General features: G+C 39.7%; 1 pseudogene; it reads left to right on the forward strand.

Annotated features, from left to right (window-relative positions):
- The window catches only part of LOC139553260 (ras-related GTP-binding protein D-like), a 33,984-nt pseudogene extending 22,901 nt beyond the window's left edge, over positions 1-11,083 (forward strand).
- Positions 11,084-11,992: the final 909 nt, after the last annotated feature.

Below are 11,992 nucleotides of genomic sequence, written 5' to 3' on the forward strand. Positions count from 1 at the left end.
TGTCTGAAATTCACTGCTTGACTAAGGGACCTTACATATAATTATATGTGTGGGGTACAGAGATCAGGTTGTCATTCAAAAATAATGCAACTTATTATGTGACTTGTGGAGCACATTTTTACTCCTGAACTTAATTAGGCTTGCCATAACAAGGGAGTTGAATACTTATTGACTCAAGACATTTCAGCTTTTCATTTTTATTTAATTGTAAAAAAAAATACATACTGTACTTTCTGAAGGCACTGTATATGGAAACGCCCTATTCTTATTGTGACACCTGCAGGAACATTTGGGTTTACTTGTATGGTATGGGGTTATGGGTAAAGATGGCGCTCTAGTTAATTGGACCTGGTGATACTGCAGGAGCCTGCCTGTAAGATGCCTTTAGACCAACCGTTTTCTGATTTTATATTTGTTCTATAATATTAAATGGCAAGGCCAAAAACAAAGCAATGCATATAAAATAACTAAACAGGTACCAAATAACTTTAAATAATTTTTTAAATTTATAATAATAATTAGCAAAAACGTTTACTCTCTTGATTCTGAGGATGTGCTTTGATTTTTTTGCCCCCGTGTGCTTTTTTTGTTGTGACATTCTATTTGGAATATTCACAAATACAATGTACGGTAATCTATTGTATTCAGTTTATACAGCATGTTACTGTTGATCATACAGTAATTTACTGTGACAAGTACATTATATTTTGTTACAGTAGCTGGCTATTAATACAGAATTTCTTAACATTTGAAAAATGTATTTACTTACTTGAATAGGTTCTCCCAATAATGGGCAATCTTCAAGATATTTTCAATGGTAGCTGAGCACAGCCATGTGGACAGGATGAATGGAGGCAAGGAAGTGTTTGTCTCCAGAGAGGTTTAGAACATGTTGAGCTGTTTGACTTGATCAGTGTAATCCACTTTCAGTTTGACTAAATATCCATCTCAGTCTGTCGGCCACACTTGATAACTTAAAAACGAGCATAGGCAACAGTTACCCGGTAATGCACATAACATACAACTCTCCTTCTACGGGTGTGTGGGAGGAGAGTTCTTGAAATGTAACATCCAATCCTAATCTTGCCAGAATACTATTCAAACCGTTTTTGCAATACAACATTCTCCAGACCTCCAAGGGAGGCGTGACAACAATGTGATTTTGGAGGTATGGCAACGCGAGACTAGGGTATGCCTGACATCAGCAAAGACTGGGGTGTTTTTCAGGATAAAAAGAAGCGGGATGGAGCTAAGCACAGGCAAAATCCTAGAGGAAAACCTGCTTCAGTCTGCTTTACCTCAGACTCCGGGGAAGGAATTCACCTTTCAGCAGGACAATAACCTACAGCACAAGGCCAAATCCACACTGGAGTTGCTTACCAAGAAGACTGTGAATGTTCCTGAGTGACCAGTTTTGACTTACAGTACATCTGCTTGAAAATCTATGCCAAGACTTGAACATTTATGTCTAGCCATGATACCCAACACTTTGACAGAGCTTGAAGAATTTTGAAAAGAATAATCTGCAAATATTGCACAATCAAGGTGTGCAAAGCTCTTAGAGACTCACCCAAGAAGACTCACGGCTGTAATCACTGCCAAAGGTGATTCTAACATGTATTGACTCAGGGGTGAATACGTATCTAATCAAGGTATATTCGTGTTTTAGTTTTCATAAATGTTAGAATTTGTGTAGATTGTTGACAAAAAAAAAGACTATTGACTACATTTTAAACCCACTTTGTAAGACAATAAAAAGTGAATAAACTCAAGGGGGTGAATACTTATGATTGGCACTGAGTACAGTATGCCTGAAGATTGAAGTTACTCTATGTGCGCGAATCTACATTTACAATGACAATTTAATTCATTCAGCAGACACTATTATCCAGAGAGACATACAGTCAGTGCATTCAACTAAGTTGGTAAAAAAATAACCACATATCAGCGTCAGTCCAAGTAGACTTCTTCAAAATAGCGGAATCAGTGCCAGGAAGAAAGACAAGTATGTTAGGATTCGTCCCAGAGTGATGTAGACTTGTAAAACCAGATGAGTAGACGAGCCAATCAATTGCATCAACTGGTCATCAAAGTAGGAGGGAGAAGAGCGAATACCTGTCATTCAGTGTCAACACAGATCATACAGAAGTCACTTTAACTCATCAAACATCAGTAATCTCTTGCTGACCATAGATTAGTACTGTATCTAAAATACATTATCGGCATATGGATAGAAGGTTCAAAAGCCATATGGGACATATACATTTTTGGGGAGATTTTAGTTAATGGGAAGAATGTATGAAAACCTTGGCTTTGGGGCTTTATTTCCAAGCTTTCAAGTGAGTGCTCTTTCATTCTCTCGCTCTCTCAATTCAATTCAAAAGGCTTTATTGGCATGGGAAACATATGTTTACATTGCCAAAGCACGTGAAATAGATAATAAACAAAAGTGAAATAAACAAGCCTCTCTATCTCTCTCTCTCTCTGCCTCTCTCCCTCTGCTTATGTAAATTGTTTCCAGTGATCTAATATTCACAGAGGAGCGGGAGACCCAGATGACTGTGTTAGTGCTATATCTTCAAAGTACTCTGTTGGAGTCCTTTTCCCACCACCGACCCCTAGTGCTCTGGAGTTCTTGGTTCCGTCCCAAATGGCACCCTATTCTTTATATACGGCACTACTTTTGAATGGGCCCTAGTCAAAAGTAGTGCACTATATAGGTAATAGGGGGCTATTTAGGACGCAGTCCTAGTCAAAAGTAGTGCACTATATAGGTAATAGGGGGCTATTTAGGACGCAGTCCTTTTCATATCCCTGGTTGGTGCTCGGTGCTCTCTACTTTCTCTTCTTTGATTTACTTAACTTTGGTCCTCCCTGCCCCCCTCGGCCCCCCTGGCGAGCATACACCATGGCTCTCAACCTCACTCGTTAGTTCCTCTACAGGGCTTTTTGGTCTTGCCAAAATCTATCCCTCCCTGCTGTTTTGAGTTCTTAGAAAGTAGAGCATCTCCAGTTTAGTTTTTGCCCCGTCCTTGCTTTCTTTTTCCCCTGTGTGAGGTAGTCAAGTGTCGAATGTCGGAGAGAAAACACACCAGAATGATGAACTGTTAAAAAGCAGCGGGTGGCTGCAGTGTTTTACGGATCACCTGCTGGGTGGCGGCGAACTGTGGCAGTTCAACATGTAGAATCGTCAGGAAATTGATGGATGATATTCTAGTCGGAGACGATAGCGTGCCCACCTGCTGCTTCTAATCGCTCTGGTGTATTTGCTCTATTATGTGTTTTCTAAGTGTAGTGTGTCATCTCTCTCCGTGTACTTTCAGAACTCGGGCATAGAGAAGGCCTTTCTGTTTGACGTGGTCAGTAAGATCTACATCGCTACGGACAGCAGTCCTGTGGACATGCAGACCTACGAGCTGTGCTGCGACATGATCGATGTGGTCATAGACATCTCCTGCATCTACGGGTGAGTTGAAAGTTGCGTGGAGGTAAAAAACCAACACATTTCTGTTGTATCCTGAGTATAATGGACCAACAAAGATGTTATTGTCTTGAGTCTCACAGTCACAATCAGACCTTCACACCAGGCAGGGCCCTTCAGTTCTGGTCCTGGGGACCCACAGGCTGTGCTGGGTTTTGTTCCAGCCCAGTTCTGGTAATAAAATTGTAATTTAGCAAACACTTTTCCCTCAGAACAAAGTCTGTGTGAATCCTGTTCTTCATACTCACTGTGTCTCTGTTCAATTTCACTCCAGCTGAGACACTAATTAGATCCTAATCTGAGTTCCCAGTCTGTTTTAGTAGATAGTTATTCTCTTTCACACACACACACACACACACACAAATGAAGAAATCATGAGTACAAGCACACCACCTTCATCTACGTTATTCCTCTCACGAATAGCTGCATTCGCAGTTGAAATGTATATTCTCAAAATCTAGCCTTTATTGATATTGAGGAAAATTAATTTTTTTTTACTTTCACTTCAAAGTTGTTTAGCGGACGTTCTTATCCAGAGTTACTTAAGGTTAGTGGATTAAACGAAGGCAGTTAAGACAGCCACATCACAGTCATTGCAAGTAAAAAAAAGAAACACATATTTGCACTCTGAGTTTATGTACATAGAGAGTTCATATGGTAATGTAGGTGGTGCTAAACACGGAAGGCACACAAGTGTGTCCTTTTAAGTTGAGCCTTTTAAGAACGGTGTGGTGCACTCAAGAGTTCTGCTTTGCTTAGTAAACACTTATCTTCTCCTTCCACCTGGCTGCCTGTCAGGGAGCTCTATTGCATCAAAACCTGACAAACACAGCTGGTGATCAGCCGTTTTATGTCTCCTCAGTCTTCACCCTAGCCCTGAACACACGCACACACGCACATACACACGCACCTCCTGTCCTGCCATGTCCTGTCCTCCTGTTCTGGCCATCAGGCTGACTAGTAGAACCTTCCTCGTAGCCATGAGAGGACGGTAGTAAACAAGCCAGCCGAGGTAAGCCATGTGGTAACGTTAGCTCCCTCTGGGCCCGTTGACCCAATATGAACCAGGTCTGATGTGCTTTCGTTGGGCTGCTGTGCCCTGGCAGGGAGGCTGCTGCTGGGGCTGGGGATATAGGCCGAGGCCTTACCCTGGGCACTGCAGCTGTAGGTTGGGATGGGATGGGATGGAGATATGCCACGCTGGGGTTTAGGAGGGCTGAGCTGGGGAAGGCTGTTGACTGTGTTTACGCCTCAGGGCACAACACTCTAGATGAGATGAGCTCTCACCGTATATAAGTCTGGGAGACTGCACAGACTTTGAGATATTTTCCAAGGGGGGACGTGTGTGTACAGTGACTTCATAAAGTATTCACACCCCTTGACTTTTTCCACATTTTGTTGTGTTACAGCCACAGTTATAAATTGTGTCACTGGTTTACACACAATACCCCATAATGTCAAAGTGGAATTGTTTTTACAAATTCATAAAAAATGTAAAGCTGAAATGTTTTGAGTCTTCAACACCTTTGTTATGGCAAGCCTAAATAAGTTCAGGAGTAAACATTTGCTCATTAACAAGTCACATAATAAGTTGCATGGACTCTGTGTGCAATAATAGTGTTTAACATGATTTTTGAATGACTACCTCATCTCTGTACTCCATACATCCAGTTATCTGTAAGGTCCCTTAGTCGAGCAGTTAATTTCAAACACAGATTCAACCACAAAGACCAGGGAGGTTTTCCAATGCCTCGCAAAGAAGGGCACCTATTGGTAGATGGGTAAAATTAAAAAAGCAAACATTGAATATCACTTTGAGCATGGTGAAGTTATTATTACACTTTGAATGGTGTATCAATGCATCCAATCACTACAAAGATACATGCGTACTTCCTAACTCACTTACCGGAGAGGAAGGAAACCACTCAGGGATTTCACAATGAGGCCAATGGTGACTTTAAAACAGTTACAGAGATTCATGGCTATGATAGGAGACTGAGGATGGATCAACATTGTATACTGAACAAAAATATAAATGCCACACGCAACAATTTCATTGATTTTACTGAGTTACAGTTCATATGAGGAAATCAGTCAATTGAAATAAATTCATTAGGCCCTAATCTATGGATTTCACATGACTGGGAATACAGAAATGCATCTGTTGGTCATAGATACATTAAAAAAATATAGGCCTCACAATGGGCCTTAGGATCTCATCGCCGTATTTTTCTGCATTCAAATTGCTATCGATAAAATGCTCACTAACAGAGATGTAAACAAATGTTTGCAAAAAATATGAGAGAAATAAGCTTTTTGTGCTTGTGGAACATTTCAGGGATCTTTTATTTCAGCTCATGATGTGTTTATATTTTTGTTCAGTGTTGTTACTCTACAATACTAACCTAAATGACAGAGTGAAAACAAGGAAGCCTGTACAGAATAAAACATATTCCAAAACATGCATCCTGTTTGCAAAAAGGCACTAAAGTAAAACTGCAAAAAATGTAAAACTGCAAAAAGAAATATTTCCTGAATACAAAAAAGCATTATGTTTGGTGCAAATGATCAACAACCAACTTAACAGAACTTGAAGAATTTAAAAAACAATAATGTACATATATTGTAAAATCCAGCTGTGAAAAGCTCTTAGAGACTTACCCAGAAAGACTCACAGATGTACATGTATTGACTCAAGTGTGTGAATACTTATGTAAATGAAATATTTCTGTATTTCATTTTCAATACATTTGGAAACATTTCTAAAAACAGTTTGTCCTTATGAAAAATTGTTTTTTCATCTCTTTTTAATTCAGGCTGTAACACAACAAAATGTCAAGGGGTATGCATTTTTTCTGAACGCACTTTACATATTCCTGTATGCAGGTAATTGTGTGTGAGTGATCAAGGCATACAAGTTGAGCTCCAATTTAGCTTTTGAGGTTTCATTGGACCAGTTGATTTAACTCTCCTCCAAATACTGGGATTACTCACATGACGTTTGAACATCATTATCATGGGTGCTTCCCAAATGGCACCCTATTCCCTATATAGTGTATATACTATGTAGGGAAAAGGGTGTCATTTGGGATGAAGACCCATGACAAAACGGCTGGGCTATTAACATTATTTAGAGGTTTCAGCAAGGTTTTTTCCACCTCATTTAGTTAATGACGCACTCCCCTGACCAACATATTGAATGTCTGCGTCTTTCCCTAGTAATTACATTTGACATTTTTGTCATTTATCAGATGCTCTTATCCAGAGAGACTTACAGTCGGTGCGTTCAACTAGTAAGGGAAAACAACCACATATCACAGTTATTGCAAGTAGGCCCTTCTTTGAAAGGGTCTTTCTCGATTGAGGTTATCCTTTTTTTCTCTTCACAAATGATGACTCCATGTGAAACCGTACATGTTTTTTGCGTTGTTTTCCTCCCCAGTGACATGCAGTCAGAAACTATTCTTGGTTTGCAGACCTTATGTCAATGCATCCCCCCCCCCAAAGCTCCTGAAAGCATGGGATTAGGTTTGAGCTTTTATTCATTTTGATAATTACCATTTGACCCGGCATCTGTTACATAGTACAGCTTTTTATCTTATGTACTAGATGGTGTTGGCAGAGGGGACACAGGTACACATGTACTTTCTCATTTTAATGCATGTAGGAATATACAGTAGATTATTTGTGCCCCTGTATCAACTCAGGGAAAGCCAGTGTGAGGGTTTGTGCTCAGTTTAATATGGATGTTTTCCGGTGTGTGGGAGAACACATATCTGTAGAGTTATGTAAGTATTCGCACTCAAACCATATAAAAGGAAAAACCGAGGAGGCAAGATGCAAAAAATATACTTAATTTAATGTATGCTCGAAATGATAACAAAAGGTGCTAATGCAAAGTGCTTTTTTTTTGTTTAGCAGTTTGCACTAGCAACTTAAATTAAATTATGTATATTTTTGTTTCTTGGCCTCCTTGGTTTTTCATTTTCTTTGTTTGACGGCGAGTACCTACGTTATTCTACCTATAGGCTATCAGCTCTGACTTATAACTGCTGCTGCTACAGTATGCCATTGACTTTCTCAGTGAATAAATCAAGATGGATACCTTAACTGTTCTACTTGTTTTTAATTGATTGTTATCACCGATTATGCAGATGGTGGCTATTGTGAAGGTTTTTACTTGCAATGATTTTGCTATGTGGTTGCACTTATTGTTAGTTGCTCTGGATAAGATCTGTTAAATGAGCTAAATGAGTTTAGCCATACATGTGTTGCCTTCATTCCTAAAAATATTTATTTAAAAACAGTGTGGGGGGCTACAGTACCAGACCTTATTGCTTGGTCTTTGGTTAACAAAGAGAGAGATAAGATGCCCTCACTCAGTCATCATCATCTCTCCAAACTAACAGGAATAACCCAGTTTCAGAAGTTAGAACCATTTTAAAGAGTAGTTCTTATTGTATGATTTGACATGATCCTACAGTGAGTCTATGAGAATGAACAGTCCCTAAAGAGAACAGAGAAGAGAACTTGGGAAAAGGAATGGGAAATGGGCTTTATTTCGAACAGAATCAAAAATAATTTAAAAGGTATTCAAGTCTTACCCTACGAGGTTCGGAGCCTGCTGGTTTTTCTGTTCTACCTGTTCATTAATTGCACCCACCTGGTATTCCAGGTCTAAGTTGGTCTCGGATTTAGAGGGAAAGAATGAAAAAAAGCAGTGGAACTGGCTTCGAGTTCCAGAGTTGAATATGAGGGGTCTATTGAATATTCATTGAATTGAACTGCTCCTTCAGTTCCTTGGCCGACAATGTAAAAGCACAAACAAAATACATTATTAAACCAACAACAGCAGGGTTTCCTTTATCTCTGTATTCATTTTAATCCCAGTACTGGTATTCTTAAATTTAGGATGTGCATATCACCCTCCTTTTCTTCTTTGAATGAATTTTAGCTTAAATCTCGCTATCTCAACCTTTGTTCTCTTCTCTCTCTCATCCCTCTCTCCCAGGCTAATGTGGGACGAGGCAGGTACACCCTATCACTCACTCTTCCCTAGTTCTCGTCCCTCTCATCCCCTTGTTCTTATCCCTCTCTCCCAGGCTGACGGAGGAAGAGGCAGGTCAGCCCTATGATAAAGAGTCCATGGCCATCATCCACCTGAACAACACCACCGTCATGTACCTGAAGGAGGTCACCAAGTTCCTGGCTCTGGTCTGCTTCCTCCGAGAGGAGAGCTTTGAGAGGAAAGGTAACAGAGTTAGGGAGGAGAGCTACGAGAAGAAAGGTGAGAGAGTTAGGGAGGAGAGCTTTGAGAAGAAAGGTGAGAGAGAGAGTTAGGGAAGAGAGCTTCGAGAGAAAAGGTAAGAGAGTTGGGGAGGAGAGCTTCGAGAGTTAGGGAGGAGAGCTTTGAGTAGAAAGTTGAGCGAGAGTCAGTCTCTATCCCAAATGGAACCCTATTCCCTTTAAAGTGCACTGCTTTTGACCAGGGCCCAACCTGGTCCAAGAAGAACCCCTAGCCTTATAGCAGAATGTGCTGTGACTTATAGGGATGAATTCTAACTTTGGATATTATGTGCTTGTACTAACACAAAGTTTTATGTTACCTCCCTAGTTTTTAGATTAGTCGTTGGCACTACAAAAGATTTTCTCCTGTTAACACCAATGCATGATTTATTCAAAAATCTGAGTTACATCAATGCATGATTTATGCCAAGGTCCGAGTTAGCACAGCTACATGCGCATATTCAGATATCACGACGACCAGACATGACATGAATCCACAAGTGCAGTACTGAATACCTGCTGATACTAGAGGACCTGCTACTCTAAATAGCATGCTTCCAAAGGCTAACGACTAACCAGGATTGAAATATTTATTATCCAACCGCTTCTAGCGTGTTGTGTGATCTGTGATGAGCACAGTGATATGGGTTAATTGACAGATGGCAGAACATAATTAATATGATGACAATGTAAAGCAAAAAGCTTGTATTGTCCAGAGACTAAATACAGTATCCCTTCTTACGCTCAATTAACAGATGAACACATAATAAGTCATTTATATAAATTGCAATGGAAAGCCTATTATTCCATAGATACTTTTCTCTTGCTCTCTCTCGCTCTCTCTCTCCTATCTCTTAAAGAGTAGAGTGTGGTTACCTTGGCACCGATGATCAAAGGCTCTCATCTTCCTTTTAACTTGTGAACTTGTCAATTCCTCCCGGCTTGTTAGATTGAGCCTTGGCTGTCTGCGGCAGCTAAGAGATTGGACGACAGATGACACAGCACTTGTGATAATAGGCATTCATAAGAGTGTTCTCTTTGTACAGTACATGGGAAGGCATGGCATCCAAACTATGGGAACAGTCATTTTCAAGTTGTATTTATTAGACTCGTATAGCAGTCTCGGAATTGAGAGTTTCAGAGGCTGACAGCGAAGTCAGTGCATGGTTGTGTATTTCCTGTTTTTTATTGTGTGTATTTTTATTCAACAGTATGGTCTTTGACTTTTTTTATGTGTTACATTTGAACATTTCCATTGGCATTGATTAGTCTTTCCCCCTATCCTATTTGTCAGCAAAACAAAAGCATGGAAGCTTCTTACATCTGGTAAACTGTTTGTCAACGAGTCACGAAATATCCTCTTTTCCCCAAAATAACAATAAAGCCAACAATGATAAGGTTACATTAATTCATTAACTTTAGTGGTTCTTACAACAGGTCAAATCCTACAGGTTATATTATTCAAGGTCGTATCATGCATTGTTTTCACCTGCAGTTTCAAATACTTTGGAAGAATGGGGGTAAAAGTTGTCTTCAAAGCATGTATGAGCCCATAGCATCGGCATACTATTCCCTTGAATTGTAAAATAATATTTCAGTCTTTATAAGCGTTTTGACACTTTCAACTCTAGACAATTACCACTCAACAATGGTATATTTAGCTTATCTTCAAATTCAGTGATATAAAATAAAAACATCTCATGTATATAGCATTGCTCCAAACTTGCATATTTGACTATCTAAATAATTAGAGATGGCTTTGATAATTTGACAGATACATTAAACATGTATTACCTAGATTTAAGCTAACAAGCTAATGATACAGAAGAGATTTTTTTGTGTTCATTTTGTGTTTCTTGCAATTGCAATTATTATCTGATTCACAATGTAGGATATTTTCGCTCATAATTGATATTGTGAGAGCGAGATGAATTTGTCATTTTAACATTCTAATAGCTATGGTAACTCTGCTCGTCCTGTCTGAATACTGATCTCATCCTATCTTGTCTTTATCCCACAGGACTGATTGACTACAACTTTCACTGTTTTAAGAATGCTATTCAGGAGGTGTTTGATGTACGAGTGAAGGTGCAGAAAAACAGAAAGCTCCTCAGCCAGAGGAGGTGGAGCAAACAGGCCCCAATGGAGTCCTCAGCAGCCAGCACTGAACGCCGCCCCATTGGTGGCATCACATGTCAATCAACCATCTTTAAATCAACATAAGATAAAGAGGAGGTGATATGTGAAGGGCTGTGGGGCTGTGGGGCTGTATGGCCCCAAACACACTCAGGTTGTACAACTGCTGTAACAACACATTTGGCACAACGTTTGTGATACAACAGAGAGGGGGGAACAAAAATAAGATATGGAGACACCAATTTTTAATAGTAAACATTTTTGTGCAAGTGCAGGTCTTCACAACTGTTCAACAATCACTTATGGTTGCATTTCAAGCATACAAACCAGCAGATATAGAATCTTAATTTGATCACTCTTTTGTTGCTGAGAACATGATGATTCACATTTCCTGTTACAGAAAGATTATTTTCCTGCTGTAGGAAACGGGCTCAAATTAAGATCCTACATCTGTATAACTTGGGCCAGAAGTTTTTGTCGAATCATACAAGACCTGACCCGGAAATATATATATATATATATATATATATATATACAGTGGGGAGAACAAGTATTTGATACACTGCCGATTTTGCAGGTTTTCCTACTTACAAAGCATGTAGAGGTCTGTAATTTTTATCATAGGTACACTTCAACTGTGAGAGACGGAATCTAAAACAAAAATCCAGAAAATCACATTGTATGATTTTTAAATAATTAATTTGCATTTTATTGCATGACATAAGTATTTGATCACCTACCAACCAGTAAGAATTCCTGCTCTCACAGACCTGTTAGTTTTTCTTTAAGAAGCCCTCCTGTTCTCCACTCATTACCTGTATTAACTGCACCTGTTTGAACTCGTTACCTGTATAAAAGACACCTGTCCACACACTCAATCAAACAGATTCCAACCTCTCCACAATGGCCAAGACCAGAGAGCTGTGTAAGGACATCAGGGATAAAATTGTAGACCTGCACAAGGCTGGGATGGGCTACAGGACAATAGGCAAGCAGCTTGGTGAGAAGGAAACAACTGTTGGCGCAATTATTAGAAAATGGAAGAAGTTCAAGATGACGGTCAATCACCCTCGGTCTGGGGCTCCATGC

This window comes from Salvelinus alpinus, chromosome 25, assembly GCF_045679555.1.
Source record: "Salvelinus alpinus chromosome 25, SLU_Salpinus.1, whole genome shotgun sequence".
NCBI lineage: Eukaryota > Metazoa > Chordata > Actinopteri > Salmoniformes > Salmonidae > Salvelinus > Salvelinus alpinus.